We start from the raw sequence: 20,813 nt of genomic DNA on the forward strand, positions 1-20,813 counted from the left end.
TTTGTGCATATTCCCTTTCACTGCTTCTCTCCTCTAATCAGTTAAGTGAGGCTCTTTCCCCTCTGTTGTTTGTGTGGATCTGTCACATAGCACCTAGAGACAGAAAAAAAACATTTTAAATAGGAAAATGCAAAACACAAAAACTAAAGGATTGAGGATCAGATACCTGAAACTCCTCTCAACATTTTCTTTCAAGCTGAGCACGTTTCAGATTAATGGTGACTCTTTAACATAAATAATGATCTAATGAAATAAATATGAAATTGAAAAAATCATAAAAAGAATTTTACATTTAAGAATGCCATCTGTGTAACACTTAGCCTAACAATGAAATCATTTCAGTGCCAAAACAGCTCACTCTGCTTCCCGCACAAGTTACAGGAGAGGGTAATGGCTTTGCAAAATGGCATAAAAGTCTGAGTTCAATCACAGAAGGAACACCTGGGTTCGAACTCACTCCACTTCACACAGACAATGGATCTCACACATGAGTTTCAAACTCACCCTTGCTCATGTTTCCACCTCGAGTCATCACAAATTTTTCACAAAGCGGACGATTTTTATTGCAAGGAAACTTAGATATCAGAGGAGAAGATTTTGTGGGTCAGTGTGAGAGGATCTTGCAACAACTATTATATTGATTCTCTGCTTTCCAGCTGTGGAATCCAGAGTCAATATTGTCTGACTGAAGTGCACAGGACTCAAAAACAAGATCCTGTTTAAGTATATCTGTGGCAAGAGAAACTCCTTCATAATGCACTTAGGAGTTAACACCAGATCACTTATCAGTTTTTAGGACCAGTGTCTTAAGCTACGGGTCTGTCTGGGCACACACTGGAAGCTCTGTGTCACAGAATGGAGATGCTGTTTCTGTGAACAGGGAAGCCAAGTTCTTGCCATGTGCAAGGCGGCACAGCAGAGCCATGCAGAACACAATGGAGATTGTTTGTTTATACCAGCCAAAGAGAAGAGAACATATTTGTTTTGAGTGAGCTGTGTTAGAATACATATTGTTGTATATGCCCAGGCCTCATTACACCATGCTAGTCTTCAATATGGATCAGATCCTAAAACTGCTCGACATACTGAAATAAATGTGAGTTCTACCCACAGAACATCTCCAGACTTAGGCCTCATGTCTGTCAATGTCATCTCAAAAAAACAAATGTTCAAAGAAGAAAAACAACAAAAGTATCTTAGAGACTGTGGAGGATGCTCACGTGTGGTAGATGCCATTCAAGGGTATGCTAGGGAACTACTTGGAGAGAGAGAAATCCACATACCAAGACTGGAGAAAAGAGTGGGCCTGAAAAAAAGGAGAAAGAATTAAGTTTCACTGAAAGAAATATTTCTTATTTGTATCTCAGAAGTTACTCTGAAAGCAAAAGAAAATTCTTTCTTCACATCAGCAATGAGGCCACACTAACATCTCCCCAGGCATAGGTGGCCACAGCTCAAATTTTGCTTAAAGATATAACCGTGAGGGCATTCACAGAGGAAGAGTTAAAGTGCTATTCAATAAGCAACCTGAAGTGCTGTATGCTGTATTCATATAAGGAAAGGTATGAGCCAAGGGAGAGAGATGTTCAGCTACAATCAAAGAGGATCTAAGCCTTACTGAGCGCTCACATGACAGTTGGGATCATTTCGATCCCTTCCAATGAAGATAAAATAGCATCAAAAGCAGAGAGGTTTTTTTTTCCTTCTTTTAAGGATGAGAACACAACATCATTAGTCAAATTTACTCTGAACTTCCACCTCCTCATGTTGATTTGTACTCAGGTTCAGTAAACATATCTTTCCATCAAGGTAAATAAATGTAAAAGCCCATCAGTAACTTAATTGCTTAAGGATGGATGCAGTGTGGGGTGTAACACTGTTTCTGACTACACTGTTGATGTTAACGACCTCTCAAAAACACCTATTATACAGCTTGGCAGTAAAAAAAAATCTGTTCCTTCTTGAAAACCTGCTTATAAAATTTCAACCATTTTTTCCTGATGTTGGGGAGGGGGTGGAAACCCCTGAGGACAATTTTTCGGGTGGACTGATTTAAAATGGAGTTTATTCATATAAGATGCCATCCTTTGTGGGTCTGCATGGCCCAGGGAAATTAGGCTCGAGAGCAGTGAGGAGTCCACAGTGAGGGCAAAAGTTAAACAGCCTGGGAAAAACATCTCCAAATTAAAATGCCTATGGTCCTGAGTGGGAGCATTTGCTGGGAAGGGTGGAGGGCTCAGTCCACAGATGTCAGGCAGGAGCCTGATCCTGCATGCATAGCACACACCTAGGGACACCTGAGAATGTGCTCTCCTCCTCTGTCTTTGCACACCTAGAGCCCTGGATTGACGACCCATGGGAGAAAGCAGTTGTTCCCATTAAAACCAAGCCGTTTAATGGAGGCAAAGGCAAAATCAGCTCTCCAGTGAGAGAACGGTGAGGGAGGAGAGTATGCCAAGCATCTGAGAGTGAAATCTGGCTCACGGTGGGCAGGCAGGCACAGTGCAGAGGCACAGCTGCCAGCCTGACATGATGGATCAGAAAAGCTACTAAGGAGCTGTGAGAGTCCAAGCAATTGAAACAAAGGAAAACATGAAAAGGCAATAGGTCAGACCTTCTTTGCAATCTATCAATTAAACAAGTATCCACTTCCAAAGGAGTATGATGTCCTAAACAGTAGACATCCCAGCAAGTGATTGCTACTGTGATGGAGGGACAGGCTTACCAAAAGGAATTAATAATAATAATTACTAGTAGTGCTAATAATTTAGTTGAAGTTGTTCTTTAGTGAACCCCTCTGAGGAAATAACATGGTTGGGCATTTTGGCTTAATTCTGTAGTCCCATACCAGCTTTACTCAGCCTGTTGGAAAACAAAGGTGTGTTCAAATCTGTCCATTACATGGGAGATTTTGTTCCAAAATCTTGCCTTCCTTCAGTTAGGCAGCAGTGGTGAGTACCACAGCATTGGCTTCAGCTGCTTTCTCCAAAACCCTGAAGCTTTCAGAAACATTCATTTCTGCTGGCATCACTCAACAGTTCATTGTTAGGATTTGTTCTCATTGGCATGCATGAACTGAGACTGATGTACGGGGTGATCCAGAGTGACAGCCTTCAGCCCCAAAAGTGAATACCTGCTTCCCTTAGAGTCCAGGGACTCACACTTGACTCAGAAGGATATATGCAAAAATTATCTTTCCTCTCTCATTTGCTCGTGTTAAGGCTAAGTGTGTTCAGCCAAATTAGCAATCAGACAAACTGTGCATGCAGAAATCTGCACTTGTACAAACTGTGCATTTTTTTGTAACATTCCAAGATTAAATATCTTGACAAAAGATGAAAACCCTTTAACAAATCTGCCTCTAGAGAAAAGTAACATTTTTTATTCCATTTACTGTCAAACGACATATAGTTGAACACAGTCCTATAGGTTGATTTGTTGCTTTAAATAATGTCACTAACATCCAGATATCAATGTGATGGTGCAGAAAAAAGAGTTCATATTGAACTAGATTCAATTACAGACCTAGAAACTGAAATTAAGTCTGATGCTACATGCTTAATTCATGTTTGTGTGACTGAGAAAGGGAGTATCTGGTTTACCTTGAATTTCCTGCCTTCGTGTGGTGAAAACATGACCCATCGCATTAATTAAAAAATAGTTTTCAAATGTAACTTAAGTGGTATTGCACTGGCAGAAGGAGACAAACACCTTTTTGTCCTTGACATGTTATGTGATATAAAGGAAGCTGTTCAATAGCTTTTTCCTCTAGTACAAGGTAGGTCTTAAAATTCTCACTGAAGAACAGGAAAAAAGATATGATGACACCTCACAATGAGAAGCCTAAGACTGTGCTTTACTTTTAAAAAAAATTTAAGCATTTATTCCTCAAAACCCATAAGCCTTTTCTGACTACACTGTTTAAATAGGTACCTATAGGTCGTTATCACATATTTTATGCAAGTCTATATTTATCTAATTTGAGTATTATACCCAGGTTGGTATTTTCATGTTTAATACCCCAAAATACCATATCATAGCAATGGACTTTCAACCAGCACACATTTGACTACTGATTTCACATATGCGGCTGGGACTAATTTTTCTCCTAATATGGTGATGGCACAGGCACTATTTAAATGATTCCTGAGCCTTGTAAATATACACCAGATGTATCTTTTGTAAATGTTACATTTTTCAACATCTCAGCATTTGTGAATAGTTGAAAGCGGTGCCAGCCATGCTTTAATGGGGCACAGAAGCGTACTGCATTCAAAAAAATGGCACACCATTGCAATAGTCAAAATTACAAGTGCTGTCAAAAAGCTACATTTTTCCTTTATTGATTAGCACCAGGTAATACAGTGCTTCATATTGTATTTTCATGCATGCCTCTTTCAGCTGACAATATTTCCCTGCACATGGGTAACACAGAGAGGGATGGGGAACTTCCAGGGCTGCACTGGAGAAGGAAAAGGGCAGAGTGGCGTGGAGAGCCACGTGTTCATCACCTCAGCCACTATGATGGTCAGAGGTGGAGGCAGAAGGGCTGTGGGAGCTACCACTCCCACAGCCACGGTCACAACTCAGGGCCATAGGGACGGTCCCACCATCCCAAAGCTGGGGAGAGAACAAAGCTCACCTTTCCCACAGGTACTGATGCTGTTTAAAGCTACAATACATTTTCCTGCAGCTTAGGCTGCTGCTGCTTGGTCCTCCCTCGTTGCAGAGGTAACTCAGCACCAGTGAGAAGTATGTTCCATTAGGGACCTCTTCGTGCGCACAGGGTGAATTCAGGTGTAAGAAAAGTCAACTCCTGGGCTTTTCCAGACCTCTCTTTTTCCCTAAGCTTTTCCTGGGTTTCCTGTGTTGTTGTTGTTGTAGAAATCTCACAGAACAACCAGGAGCACTTGTGTAACAGGTTATGGGAAATGTGCTCTCAGCACCTTCTGCCTCCTGGCACTTGCCCTACTCATCACCACCATATCCAGGCTGCCCTCATAGTCTCCTTGTTAGTGCCAGGCAGTAAAAGGAGCTGTCAGAAACCAGCCATCACCTTTGCCTAAAAATGCACGTTTTTGTAGGATTGGTCCCCCAACTCTCCCACAGATAAGAGGAAAAACTTTTATAATATTGGACAATTACTCTTATTTGCAAGGCAGAGTGCTTTTGCTCAGTGAATTTTTTGCTGGAATTGCACCATGCGACTCAATTCAGCAAATCAGCTAAAATCAGAGCTAGGTGACACAGGACAATAAACTTAGAGGGAATGGACTAGACATAATGCCCCACTACAAGTATTATTTCCAAGTTCACAGGCTTGCAAATTAAAATGTCCCTGGATCACTGCCATAAAAAAGAACATTAAAAATCAGGGGAAGAGGTCTGGGCATCTGTTAGAAGCATCTAATATATACCAAATGTGTATGCTGAGCTTCTTAGATATATGCATTGCTGAAATATAGCCTATGATTAATGTAAAAGCAGAAATATTTTAATTGTATTTTTCCATTTGATATTCAAATGAAAAAAATATATCTTATTAAACACAACACTTGGCTTTGCTATTTTAATAAAAAATAAGTTGTTGAAGAAAAGAAAAGCAAAACTACTGATTCCTTTCCTTATGATGATCAAATGAGCCTTTCATGTTTGTATCTTATACTTCACTTTTTAGCATTTTGAGGCAAATAGCAGATATCAAAACTTAGTAAATAATCAAAGACTTATTCAGTTTTCCAAACTGTCATGCTGCTTATCTTGTAATAACTGATCTCTTAGGTAGCATAAGCTATTTAATTGCTACTGAAGATTATTTGAATGAAAAAAGAGACGACATTCTCCCTTACCCCTCAAAAAGACAAAACTATATTCTTCAAAAAGACACATGCCAACAGATAGATTCTGATCTCTTCTACACATGCACAAGTGCGGGAGCTAATTTTACAAGATTTGATAGGAGCTGTGTGTCTGAGATTACACTCTGTCCTCCAGACTGCACATTCCACATGGAAAATGACTTAATTTGGAAATAAATTTTTCTGCTGATAAATCCAGGCTCTCAAGTCTCTGGGCATCCAAAGAACCAAACCTATTAAATTATTGTAAAAAAAACAGCTACTGCATTTTAAAGGGACTTTTTACAGTGTTGGCAAAGTGCGTATTCATGTATCCCCCCTGACATGATAGACTGTAATGGCTCCAGTCTGTCATGTCAACCATCTGCATATTAAACAGTCCCTAAGTACACATTGACACAGCAGACCCTAATAGCTCTGAAGCCGTAACAATCTATTGAGTCAATAATATGCATGTTAAAGAGCATCTCCTCTACTTCCATCAATATCTTTTATCTTTTCCTTAATTTGTATCTTCTTTTTATATGTATATTCAGAGTTAAAGTTTTAGGAACCTTTATCCTTTAATGTGCTGCCACAGATGTGAAACATGTGGAACAGAGAGGCACACGCAGTAGCAAAATCCTTCCCTAGTATTGGGGCCAGACCTTAAAATAAGAACTGTAATATTTTTACACTGACAGCACACATTCTTCAAGATAAGGTGGAAATAGCCCCTCTTTTCTGCTGGGCTGGACCAGTGACAGTGAAAAGCCCGGGAAAGGCTCCTGATGATTTCACGGGCTTTGGATGGAGCCCAGTGTGATGATACTAATTTCCTATTATGCATTTCCTTCTAATTAAATGAAATAGGTCACAGGGGGAAAATGAAACAAAAGACAAATGTATTTACTTACAGTAATATCAACCCCCCAAAAACGGCAATCAAAAACAAGAGAAAAGATAATACAAAACATACTGTCTCTTCATTAACTTGAAATTATGTGTGTTACCACAGTCTTAATTCATTCCTGTGTGATCTTGGGATCTTTTATACCACGGAAGAGGGAGACTGTTATTTAAGCATATGAAAATGGAGACTTAACTTCTTTTGTCTAGATAACTGGAGAGAAAAAAATCTAATTTTCTTTTGTTCAACTTCACCATACCATGCTGCAATCCTCTCGCTCCCTCATCACAGGACTTTCCCATCTTATTCCAATCTACTTACTCTCTGAAAGTATCACAATTTAGCTTACACAAAGCGAAACCAAAGTGCAATTTGTGTTTCCAAAATGTAGACCCGAGGACAGGGAGGTCACTTGACCCTATCAGCAGATCTTAGGTGTCCTAACTTCCCTTCTCCTTTCCATTAATTTGATACCAATGTATCTTTGATGCACATAGGGATATATTCCAGCATATTCTTGATTAACTTTCACTCCAGTGAGGGCAGAAGCATGGTACTCTCCCTCTTGCTTTCCAGGAGTGTGCAGTTATCCTACCCCTGCCTAACACTGTTCCATGTCCCCAAGGCACACCAGACCAGATCATTTACTTCTGTGCCTCATTCAACACAGCATCTCCCAACTTCATGAGAAGCTCTGAAGGCACCTGCCTTCTATTAAGTCCTTGGCAACATCTTGTAGCCAAGAGGCTTTTCTTCCAATGCAATGGCAGGGAAGTGGATCAGATGCCCACATGCATGCCCAAGGGATTTGCCCAGCCATGGGGCAGGTCCTCAAAATCTCAAACTAGTGTATAAACTTCATCTTATATGTGTTGCCTATCTACTGTGTGTCTTATCAGGGCAGGATTTCTAAATGATGGATAATACAGTACTCAAAAAAGCCACAGTAGTCACCACTTGACCTTTTTCATTGAAGATCTAGCAAGCAGATTTAGTTTTGGGCAGGAAGTTTTTCTTCCTAAATGAAAAAATGCTATTGAGAAAAAACCTAAACAAATGAACAAAACCTAAAGAATTGGTGCCATCAAAAAAAAAAAAAAAAAAAAAAAAAAAAAAAAGGTCACTGAAAGGTCTGCTATGTTGCCTGTATTTCCTTTATCTGAGGGAGGCAGCCCCAGTGTATCTCTGGAAGCACTTGCTCCTGACAGAAATGGTTCACTGTCAACTCCTTTCTGTGATGCTGCAGTTCATCACCAAATTATAGATGAAGCGCAGTCCTCTCTCTACATTATTATGGGTACAGCCATGTCCATTTGAGGAAAATAGGTCCTCTTTGGACCTCCTGCAGCAGCTCTCTTGCTATTCACTCTGGTATTTGCTGTGCAGCTACTCAAGAGCCCCAACCAGTCCTGCCCTGGTGAAAGTAGGAACATCACACAGCAACCACACAGCAGGTGTGGATCATTTATAACATCCCTCGCTCCTCTGGCAGTTCTGTTTGTGCCCAATGAGCCTTGTAGGCTTCCTGGAACTTAACAAAATTACCAGGCAATGGCAAAGAAGGACAGGAGGAGGGCTGCTGACCCCACAGCCAGAGTCCTTAGGCAAAAAACCTCTGCACCAAGGATTACTGGCGTGTCACACTCATTCTGGATGGCCAGTGCTTCTGGGAATTTTTCCACTGATTTAAGTGGATAGGTCACCCAGCCCAACTTTGTGGACTTAGAGCAACCGATACCTGCCACCAAGTGAAAGAAGAGCCACCAGCCTTGGTCCATAAATGAGGGAGGCAAGGGAAATGAAGGGAGGGCAAGTGAAAGAAACATAATGCTGTAGGTGAAGTGCTCCATGTTCCCCCAGCAACCTTCTTGTGTGTGCCATGAATGTAAGGTGGGCTTGCTTCCTGCTGCCTTGTCCCCCTCCCGCATATCCTGTTCCATGCCTAGCTGCAGCTGAGCCTACCCCAGGCTGGCCTGACCCTGAATGGAAAAATTCCCAATTACTTCAGTGAAGAAGGCTGTGTATCCTCAGGCAAATGCGGGAGAGCAAAATTTGGGTAAGGCTATGATTTCACTGCCTGTGTGCATAGGATGTCTCCTTTCCTACACAGAGGAAAGCTGGCCACTCTTCCCACTTTTTTGGTTCTCAGTGTTCATCACTGCACCTGGAGTTATCTCCCATTTACCAAGGAGTTGATTTAAGTGTCTGACTCAGTCACATATGTTTGGCTCCCTTATTCAGAGTAAGATTTGGCCTACTAGCTGTGAAAACAGCTTATATCACATGTGCTGCAAAACCTAGCCAGAACAGGCTGAATAAAGGATGAAGTTTAATCATGGAAATGTTGACCTACAAATAGAGAACAAAATGTTAAACCACATGGTATAGGGTGCTGCATGCCCCAAATATCAAGGAGAGGAAAGAAGAATTGAACACATTTGGAAAGTAAAGCTTACTGTTTGGGGTTTGGTTGGGGGTTTTTTTTATACTTTTTCTTTCTGCGTATTCGGAGAGTCAGACCCACACTGTTCCCGCTCGCGATGACACCCTGGCATCCGAAGAACAACATGACACCCACCACAAAATGCTGCTGTTGGCTGGCGCCATCTAAAGCAGCAAGGTTTGGTGAGGGAGGTGAGACTGCCAAAGGCGGGCAAGTGGGGGTGTCACAGTGAGTGGGACCCAGCCGCCAGCATGACTCTAGTCTATGGGACCTGTACAAAATAGGGAAAGGTAAATGTGATGAGGATTAAGACTCCTTTCATCCTGTGTCCCTAAAGACTAGTCCTGGCTTACCCCTTACAGCTGGTGGGTGGGGGGATGTTGTCATTATTTACATACCATCTTTCAGCTGGGACATCCTCACCTTTGTGTGTTTCACACAAAGAAGAGCAATGTTTCTGGGAGAGGGTCCATTTCCATTTTTAATCACAGCCATCACACAAACAGTTCATCTCACATGATGGGAAAACTTTCTCATAGGCTTTATTTAATGTAATTTTGGGTGTTGCAAAGGATAAAGAATAAATTTTTTAATCAGTCATCTTGCTTTCAATGACTTGTCGGCTTTGTCTTTATGTACACTACATTTTACACAAATGTAGTTAACAGCAGCCGGCCAGGCCTTACTGACTGACAACTGTTCTTTACAGGATTTCTATGTGCCAAGGAGCTGGACAGTAATATCCATTTGGTATTCATGGAAAGTACTTGCAGAACAATAATGACAATAATTGCTTCTGATTCTTGTGTTTACAACACTGCCAAAGTATCATTAGAGCCTTATTTATAGATAATAATGCTTATTAATCACACATATTTGAATTTTGGAATGTATTAGATTAATATTTTTTGTAACTTGGTTCTGTACTAATGCTATGAAAAGCACTTTCTGAATGCAGCCCACTGGGAAGTGCTTGCCTTGGTAAAGTAAAAGCATCCAAGCCATCTGCAGGTGAGGGACAAAGGCCATACCTCTTCCTCAGCAGGCACACACCAAAGCCGGACACGCCAGTTCCAAAAGCAGCTCCTTTGGATTAAAATCAGGGGCAGACGCCTGAAAAAAAATACCATTGAAAGGTGTGATAGTAGTGTTGTTCTTGAGCTTGCTTTTTGATGCTCTATGAAAAGGTTTGGTTTTGACTGCTTTATAAAGAAACCGGGTTTGGAAGGTGAGGAATAGATCCATCTATCATTTCACTCTCTAACAGCCCATTCTACCCCATGGGTGAATTTAGCCTGGACTTCAGGGTTCCTTATCAGTCAAGAGGTTGGCAATGAGAAATATACTACAAAAAATGCTCCTAATTTTAGTTATTAAAAAAATTCCAGCTTTTCTATATCAACATCTACAATTCAATATCATGCTAAAAGGAAAATAGGTTTTTTTTTAAAAAAGACGTTACAGAAGTGAAAGCGCCATGCAAATCTAAATACCAATTGCCCTATATTCATATTCTCCTTTGTTTCACTGTAGCCTATTACAATGGTGAAAAATACACCAAAGCAACTGCCGGACCAAACTCTCCCATTTTTAGTGTGTGGCCAGCTCCATAAATTTGTGTTTAAATAAATTAAGTCCAGAAGAGTGTGGAATGTTGTATTCTTATTATTATTACGGTTTTTGAGATAGTTCTTCAAGCAAATTTGCAGAGGCTCTGTCAGTTTAGAGATGACATTTCCATCTGTTTGGTTGGGTTTTTTTTCCTTTTTACCCACTGCTGCTGTAATATAACTAACATCAGAAAGTAGACAAACTAGGAACCGGGGAGCGAGTGTTGTATTTTATTCTGTGTGTCCATTTTGTGGTTTTTTCATGGTGCTCCCTGCACAGTGAGGATAACCTGTTGCTAAGTGTCACAGCCCTATTGTCTCCAGGGATCTTCTACAGTGGCAGAAAAAAAAAAAAAAAGAAATAATTAAAATGCAGAAGCTTTAAATTGTGAAGAACCCTTGTGGCTTTACTGCAACTCCCCCAAGCTGCCCCTAGCTGATATGTTTTAACAGACAAAATTACAAAGTGATGTTGCCCCTTTAAAATGTGTTTCACCTATTAATATTCCAGTGTGCTTTGCTTACTGTGTTTAGAAAATGCCAGTATTGAGGTTTCCCAGGAATTTCAAATCTATCAAGACAGCCAGCGCTGAACACAGCCCAATTGTTTCTAAATGAAGTGAGGATTCAAAATTTTTAAAATCCTAATAGAGAGATTAGAGATGAAAACGAAGTGCAAAGTTGGCGTCGGGATGCAGAGGGAAGCCCCATCCTTATGGGTTCCACACGACAAAGCGGTGCACCCCTCCCATCGCAGAGACCACAGCTCCTGCTGGGGGCTGTGGGGCCAGCTTGTCCTGGGCATTGCTGGGAGGAGGGTCATGGCTTCAACCACCACTTGCAGACAAAGGAATTATTCCCCGAGAGTGGGTACAGGGGGTGCACAGAGCTTTGGATTGGGCTCCTCTCCCAGTTGCAGCTCAGTACCATCCAGCCAAAACTGATCCCAAAACTTGACAGTGCTGCACTGAGGGGACTTCGGTCAATAACTAGTCATTGGTTTTGGTTCTTCTGCTAGTTCTCTTCTGAAAAGAAAACTCATAGCCCCAGGTGCACACAACCTGCTACAGCATTCACTGGCACAGAAGTGTGTACAGATACTCTCCTCCTCCTGGCCATTGGTGGCTCCTTGAAAAGTTTGCTATATTTTCCTTGGGTTTCAGAATGTTGCAGTGCAAAAAGCTATCCCTCAAACAGGTGTTTGAAATCTGCATCTTTTTCTTTCCTAATAGTAATAAAAATAGCTGAAAGAATTCAATACGAGGATCCTAATTTCAGAAAGACAAATCAGCAGCATGTAAAATCATAATTCACCCTCTGCAGATTACAGACTTCTTATTTGCTTAACTGAGTAGAGAACAATAATTTCTATTGTTCCTGTCTGTTTTTTTGTTCAGGGCAGTAGTGGTTTAATAATATTTTTTACCTCTTAGAAGAAAATGGTAAAGAAAACAGTACCACATGAGGTATGTTTGCATTTTATATACATATGGCTAAATCCACAGAAAGATAAAAACAGACACTTTCCGCTATAGAATTTTACCATTTATTACAGTCAGAGATACACAAGTCGGATTTCCATGTCAACACTTGACTTTCTAAAGAAAAATGGGCACTTTTTTTTAATACTGTGTTTTCACATTTCTCATCGAAGTCAAAAGAAGGAGTAAATGCCCAATGCCCTTGAAAAATAGTCACTTTCCCACAATATCCCTTTTTTGTGCCTGTAGGAATCCTCAGCATGAAAAAGCCATCCTTCTTGCACAAAATAAGTAGATGACCCTACAAACACTGTTCACATCCACCAGAAATTCCAGCATGAGTCAGGGTATGCAAAATCAAGTCTCAAGCAAAAGCCAAGCAACCAAACAGCAAAATCACCCTCCTAACATCGAGTGCAGTTACTACAAGTTACATTTTTGGATTTGCAGATACGGGATACGAAAATCAAGACAGAAAAGTTTTGACTGGCTTGTTCACTAAGCATATCTCAGTGGTCACAAATGATTAAAAAGGAAAATTCAACTGGAAAATTCTAAACATAGAAGAAGTTTCATAAGTGTCCTTTTGTAGTACCATTTTATTTGCTGTATTTCTCACTAGAACAATATTTGTCTGCCTATATTTAACATTGGGTTTATTGTCAAATAATTCTTCTTTTTGTTATTGGATTGCACAATTATTGTGTATTTACTACTCCAGATTCGTATCATGAACATTTTTCTTCCTTAGTTTTATATCATATATAACAACTAAAGATGGAATTTGTAGCTTCCCATTGCCTTCATAGAATTGTAAGACAAGGAGGAATAAAAATAAAAACATACCTTTTCATCAAGTAGTCTGCTAACCAATAGAAGAAAAAATAAGCTTTGTGTATTTCTAAATAGTCCTCTAGGAGTCTTATACTTGTACTATGTGCTATATATCATATGGTTTCTCCCCCTGTTATGACATCTCTGATTACTTTAAAAAAACTCGCAAAAATGTTGAGGTACAAACCTTTGTATGGAATACTTTTAGTACGCTTTTTATTCTGACAAGATTAATAATTATCCTATAAGCATGACACAGTGTTTTAAAATGTTTTTTTCTGCTATGAGTTAGGATTGTGCACATAAATGTGGAAAGAAAGGTTATTTCACAGCAGAGAAATGCATATTTAATTAAACTGTGATTAAATGGTAAAACTGTTTAAAAAGGAAAAGCATGGGGTTTTTTCTCATCAAAGTTATTCTGAATTTAAAATACCCATAGCAACTTTCCAAAGGACACTGGGCATTTGTAATGAAAACACAAGCTACTAAAATTAATGGGAGATAATTGAGAGAACCATTGCAAATGTCCCAGGGCTTTAGCCAAACCGGACTTGTGTAGCAAGTGACAATTGTCTCCCTTCCCCACCATCACCACCCTGTCTTCTTCTGTGGCACCTGCAACTAACTCATAGTGGGAGCAACTGGCAGTGTGGGAACCAGTCTATGGACCAACCAGACTTCTGCTGTCTTTCAACAAGACACCTCACAAGTGCTGACAGTCCTCATGGCAGCTTAAAAGCACAGAGCTGCCCTTTCCACTAAGCTCATACGCATCCAGCATTTCCCATCAATGCAAAGACATGGGCATGGGGATTTTTTGATCGTCCAAAATGCCCAGTAATGTGTGTCCTACGTATCAGTTTGTAGTGACCACAATTATTGCTGGCCTGATTCACCAGTCCAAGTGTGTAGGATGCAACCCTTAGATAGCTGAGGCATAAGCACAAGATCAATGTGGCCCTTAGACCTAACTCCATTCACATCGAATAAATGGAAAAATAATCTCTCCACTGATATTAGGGTCTAATGGAGATACTTCAGGTAGCAGAATTAGAGCTAGATCCTGCTCATTCCAATCAAACAAAACTCCACGTGGCTTCAACGACTGGGACAAGCAAGTTTTGGCCCATCCTGAGGAGCACAGGTTTGGCTTCTAGAGGCTGAGCTGTACCTGCTTGTTGGAGAAGAACAGTGAAATACTGGAACCAATAGACTTTGAACTAAGGAGACGACCAAGGGTAACACCTTGTCCACACTTAAACGGATGGCAAGGCAAGCAGTGGCATCCAGTTTGCCTGAGCTTTAGTACTGGGCTTTGACCATGGTCAAGCCTTTTTACTAACTTTACTTGAAGGAGTAATTTTAAAATAATCTAATGCCAAGTGCCAGAGGGCTCATTTTTTCACAACATTAAACTGAATCATATCAACTCCCATTTTAAATATAAAATATGGTTGCATTACTTGACTTCATACTTTTTATAAAGGTCCCATTGTGGCGGGGTTTCACAAGGTATAAAAGCCCATGCAGGTATTATGGGCCATATCAGTCCATTTTATCTAATTAATCATCTACTTTTAAATGTTTTTCTTGTATCATAGTAGAAAAATAAAATAAATGTTCTTTTTTATCATTTCCAAAATTAAATTCATATGCCATAATGACCATATTTCATGTGCAAAATAACAAGATATGCTTACATCCCTAACTTCCCTTCTTTAGTGAGTTGCTTCATTTGTAAAACATTGCATATAAGATTAGAACCTAAAATGAATTACTTGGTTTTTCTTGATATGAAATCTTGTTTAAGTTCACAGCAATTTTAAATATGATACATTTAAAATATTAATATTTCCCATATATTATTCACTAACTTTCAGGTTTCATCTCAAGTTAGTGGCACTTCATATTTCAAAGGAAGAACTGTTTCTTTTTTTCAGTACTAATGTTCTATTAATTCACTTTGTAATATCATTCTGGTTCAGACAAATAAAATTGCACTAAATTGCTTATGCCAAAAATCATGCTAAAGTTGTTGGCACCATATAAAATTCCATATTCCATTACTATTTTATAAGTATTTTATCTCAGTGGCATCTTTTTAGGCATAATTCATAGTCCCTTTTAGTTAGTTCTAGAAGGGCAAATACACATAGAGGGATTTTTATGCTGAGATGGGGGTGTATGTAGGTATTCACAGTAAAGTCTGTAACTAAAGTGACTTTGCAATGTACCAGATACAAACTCCCTATGAACTGCCTTAACAGCTTTTACCTTAATAGCTTTTCCTTTATGAATATTTTTTTTACTTTGGGCAGTTTTCTCTTCCAGCATGTTTTTTTATCACACACATGTATAAACACATATGTACATACACACATACATTTCTGAAAAATAAATTTGTGTGCGTACAGAAATACTTGAACGGCCTCATATGCATATTATGCAACATATGCCATTCATGTAATCACTACATACAAAAAAAAATTCATTTTATAGATACAAATAAAATATGGAAAAGAAGTCCTTAAAGGATCCCTAAAGGCCTCAACATAGATGGATTCGTCATCACATCCAAAGAACTGAAAGAACCATGGATATAAATCAATCTTTTTCTATGTCCATTTATATTTTATACTTTTTACATAAAGTCCACGAGGCCACATAGCTATTTGCAGAGATGTAGAGGAAAGTTACACCTAGATAAACTGAAAACTCTTTAAAGAGTAAAGCAATATCTAATCCTATGAAATGCCTTGCTGGAGTGAAATAATTACTAAATGCTGGAGCAAGAGTAGCAAACAGCAATAAAATCACCAGTAAATAGATGGGAAGAACTATAAATACACTTCAGTATTTGTATAGTTGTCTTTCTCTGACTGTCATCAAAATCAGATGTTCAGGAGGCAGAAATCCAACTCCAAGGAATGGAGATTAATACATATATATATATGAATATATAGTCTGTGACTAAGTTTGCAACGTTGTTAATAATGTATGCTCCTTTTCTAATGCCTAGTATATGCTCCCTCTGCAATTTTAAAAATAAGAAAATTTGGTCCAACTCTTTTAAAAAGTAAATTGCAAAATAACTGATGCAAATCCCTGTTACTTGTGAACACAATGAAATTATACAGAAAGGAGCAAATGTAAGAGAGGTTCCTCCTCAAAAATAGAAACGAATGCCCTGTTCCTATAAGGTCCTCAAATGGCAGGATTTTGAAACATGAATTAGACCTCGAATGCAAATTAACTTGGGAAGGCAGGGAGAGGAAAAAAAATCAGAGAAGCATACCAAGTCAAACGCTCCTTTTCCTGCCTATCTCGTCCGCAATGGTAAAATAGGCTAAACAAAACAAGTGCACATCAAGATAGTGCCAATTAAGGAATAGAGAGCGGGGGGAGAGAGTGGAGAGGAAGGCACCTCACTGAGCACATGGGGAGTGGGAGCGCAGCATCCCACCATACCTACCTTATGAGTGCTCAAAGGAAGACAACTGGGGTAAATTGGAGCCGGCTTTGATTTTTGCCATCCGGTTGCACCCGGGATGCGGGGGAGTGGGATGGGGCAGAAGGGTCGGTCTGGGCGGAGGGAGACGGGTGATAAAAAAAGTGGGGCTGAATACTGAGCGAGGGTGCCGAACGCTATGCAAATAGTTGAGCTGCCTCCTTTTTTTGTTGTTTTTTTGTGATTTTTTTTTTGGAGGGGGCGGGGGAGAGATGAGAAAAGGCACTGTCAGTGAGGAGGTGAGTGGGTCCCCGAGTCGTCCGCACAGGCGTGGGGGAGGGCGAGGGGAGCCGTGCCGGAGCGCCGGCGCGGGGCAGCGCTGCCCACCGAGGGGCGCGGGGCCGGCGGGGCGCGGGGGCTGCACCTTCCCGGGAGCAGCGGCTGCTCCAGATGGGGAGAGAGGGGGTGCGGACCCCCCTCTCCTTCCGTCAGCCATCGCCTCCCTACCCCCCCGACCGCTCCCCCCTTCCCGTTGCGGCTGTCTCACCGCTCCCGGCGGCTCCCCGCTTAGAAATGGAGACCAGCAACTCTCACCAGAGCTCACCCGCATCCCACGGTCCTGAGGAAGGAGTTTGGGGCGGCGGGGGGAAGCGGGCGCGAGGCGTGGGGAGGGGGGGGGGGGGGGTGTTTGAGAGTGACGGTGAGGCGAGGAGGAGGAGGAGGAAGGAGGAAGGCTGGGAAGAAGGGGGTGGGGGGAGACGGCTTCTGAAATGGAGCCAGCCCAAACGGGAGACGATGCTGGAACAGGGGCTGCGTCATTTCGGGGCTGGGAGAGGGCTCAGCTCCCCTTCACCGCTTCCCTGTCTGCAGGCAGGAAGGACAGATACCGGCAGGCCGGGGCAGGGTGCGGGGCGCTCTAGGGTCGGGACCACCTCCGCCCGCCTTTCTCCGCAAGCCCCCGGGGCCGGGACGGGGAAGGAGAACCCCACGCCAGGAAAAGGAATAAGCCGCCTTCGGTCTGCCTAGCGATGCCAGAAAAGACAGGGGCAGGGAGAGGAGTACGGGACTCGTCGGCCACAAGGCAGTAGGCAGGACCGGTCACGAACGGGGGCCCGAGGCAGGGCCAGCTCCCGCAGGGGTAACAGGGTCCCGGGACGGCGAGGGTAGGAGGAATGATCGGCATTTATAACGCCGGGGGAGGCTCACAGCCTTTCAAAGAGTTTCAGCTGGGTGAGTGGAAATGCCTTCTGCCCCTTTCACATATGGAAGCACAGAGATCTTTGTGGGGGGAGGGAAAGCAATTTTTTTTTCTGCTGGACAGTAGATCTCTTTGAGCTTATTGTCATGGCAGCAATTATAAATAAACTTTCTTTCTGCAGAGAGGAAGTAGCAGACACTGAGGGTCTGAAGCTAGCAAATGGCCAGCAGCTACCCTGATCTTTGCTGGCCCATGCCAGCAAGGTGATGGCCTGGCCCTATTTTGAGAGACTGTGGGCACAGCATGCTGCATGTCTGAGGCTTAACAACGGGACTGCGAACACCTTTCCTTGTTTCAACTCTGCCCATCCAATCCAAGACAGTTTCCTTCTGGAGCTTATCCCCTCAAAAGCTTTCTAAATTCAGCTTCAAATACTCATGTTCATATATTTTTAATTTTTTTAAAGAATTATTTTCATACCACCTCTGTGGTCCCATGTTTAAAAAGCAAAGCTGCTCAGTGGGCTGAGATCACAGGTGCCATCATGGAGGTCCATGGTGAGTGTCCGTATAAAGCAAGAGAGAATTAAAACCCCAGGCAAGACTACAGTGCTGGTACACAACCATGTACAGCCTTGTCCAAGCTTTCTACAGCACCTGCCAGAGTAAAGGTGTTGCATGTAAAGTCCTGAAAATATCGACCATAGTTATCATTGTTACATGCATAACTATTTTAGCTTCTTTTTTGACTCTGCGCATGTGTGTGTGCACAATATATATGTGCACACTCATACAAACACACTTAGATCTATGTATATATTCAATAGTGATGGGCCTGTTAAACTGATTCTCTCACTGTTGTATAATACCCATATAGTGATGATACCTAAGGTGTTTGGGGGTGGGGATGCATAATATCTTATAAATTTGAAGTTTTTATCAGGCAGAGCAGATTACTTTAAGCGTTCAATTTCTCAGCGATCCAATTTTATTAGGATTTACTATCATTTGTGCTGCACATCCCTGGGGAAATAATGCTTTGATTAATGTAATCCTGGGCTGGGATCCGCCACATGCCCCTCTCCCAAGAGAAAGGCCCTGTTTGACAAACAAAAATAGAGCAGCAACTATTGCAATCTGCACTCACCTTTCATAAGCACATAGACCCACACGCACACACAGACACAAAATATAACCCTCTCCTCTCCCCAACCCCAGATACAATAGCAGCATCTCAAAACAATGTGCACTTATTCATTTACACACAATGACTCTGATTCAATGTGGGCTGTACAGTCCAGCCCTCAAATGCACAGAGACGGCCCAAAAAGGATTCTGCTCTGTCCCCCGCTGAGAAGCTGAAGCATCTCTGGGAAGCTCAATGCTTCTCTGTGTTTCAGGCCCTCTTTGGGCTCCCAGCATTTCTGTCTCTTTGTTTTCCACTGCAGGGCTTGCCACAAGCCGATTTCAAGTCTTCTCCTTCAGACCTAGGGGTTGGAGAAGCTGTCCCTTCGAGGCTCCCTGACACCTACCAGGGGGACATGTACCTCTCTAAATGGTCCCTGATAAGTGAATCACAGCCAGGCACTCTGTTCAGCTCACAGGGAGAGTGAGGGGACCCAGAAAACAAAGTCAAACAGAAAGACTTGTCACATACATTTTTAAAGAAAAAAAAAAAAAAAAAAAAAAAAAAAAAAAAAAAAAAAAAAAGTATTCTCCTCCGCCTTTGGGGGTTGCTGGGGTTTGAGCAGCTTTGTTCCAGCCACCACCACCACCCCCCGCCCCCCTCCCGCTCCTTCTGTTTGTGTCAAAGGCTGGCAGGAACAATAGCGTTTAAACAGAAGTAAACATGCCCAGATCAGAGCCTAACCTCAGAGAAAGGGAAAGCTTTCTTTACATCCCTAGGTGAACTGGCCGGTGTTTTCCCCTTTCCTCCTTCTCCCCTCACACCCACAAAACAGCGTCTATTCCCGGACGCTCAAATAGCAGATTAATGTTGAATTTCTTCCTTTCACCCCGCCGGAACAAAGTGGGTCCCACTGAGCCCAAGGAGGGCATACAGTCTCGCAAAAAGGGCTCTGGCTGTACTTGGACCACTCTTTCCCAAGTCCGGAGTAATAAATCCAGGGAAAGAAGGAGGGGAGGGATCTCCAGGCTGGAGATGAGGAGGGATGCGGTTTGTGCCGGGGTTTTCAATAAGCTGCTGCTCTCTCCTTCGTGTTTACCCACTGACCCCCAATACGGTGACTCAGCGATTACAGAGCACTGGGTGTCTGTGTGTGTAAGGGTGTGAAGGGAAGCGGGGAGATTTCCTCCCCCTTTTCTCTTTCTTTTCTTTCCTGATGAAAAATGTTGCAATTACATTTCTGCATGGTGATCAGAGAGTTTTAATAATAAGCCTTAAAAGCGTTATCAGGCTCTTGTTAAAGAGGGAAGAGGAAAGTGAAGGGGGGAACAAATCCAGAGGTAGACGCCTGAATGTATGCATACCTGTATATACACACACCTATATAGATACACATTTAAATGACAAACTGTTACAAGAAGAGATGGGCTGTTGTTCAGCCCCAGTGCCTTCACCCCGGCAGATGAGGGAAGAGCCTCAATTTAAAACACCAACCCAACTACAGAAGAAAGAGCAAGACGCGTAAATCACTCCAGGGAAAAGTTATTTAGACGCAATCTCTAGATTTTCTCAGTGCAAACTAACTCTCCTACCGGGTTTGATCCAGTTTTCCTGCTCCCCTTCCCCCTCCCACCCCAGGGGGATCTATCTCTATTTCGCGCTTTCCTTCTCAGAAGAGGCTCCTGCCGCCCCGCCCGGGAGGGTGTTTGCCGGGCTCCCGGAGTGGCCGCGGCCCGTTCCGCGCCCGCGGAAAGGCCGGCGGGGCGGGGGTCGCCCCCGGGGACGCAGGGTGGCTGCGGACTTTCGGGTTTCCAGCCTCCGCCCCCCACACTGCTGCCCCCCTAGCTCTTGGCAGGCAGCGAGAAATTGTTTCAGAACTAGGGTGGCGGGGCTGAATTTAGAGAGGGGAGGAGGGAATAAATGC

General features: G+C 42.2%; 1 long non-coding RNA gene across 2 annotated transcripts; it reads right to left on the minus strand.

Annotated features, from left to right (window-relative positions):
* Positions 1-636: 636 nt before the first annotated feature.
* Positions 637-17,363, minus strand: LOC136357969 (uncharacterized). Of its 2 annotated transcripts, XR_010742980.1 has the most exons (4): positions 17,161-17,363; positions 16,591-16,700; positions 10,222-10,303; positions 637-1,306 (listed from the first exon to the last, which is right to left on the minus strand). It is a non-coding gene; the product is annotated as an uncharacterized lncRNA (long non-coding RNA). The 2 variants fall into 2 exon arrangements; XR_010742979.1 differs by having other exon boundaries at positions 16,591-17,363.
* Between the last annotated feature and the right edge of the window lie 3,450 nt (positions 17,364-20,813).

Source organism: Sylvia atricapilla, chromosome 2 (genome assembly GCF_009819655.1).
Source record: "Sylvia atricapilla isolate bSylAtr1 chromosome 2, bSylAtr1.pri, whole genome shotgun sequence".
Classification (NCBI taxonomy): Eukaryota; Metazoa; Chordata; class Aves; order Passeriformes; family Sylviidae; genus Sylvia; species Sylvia atricapilla.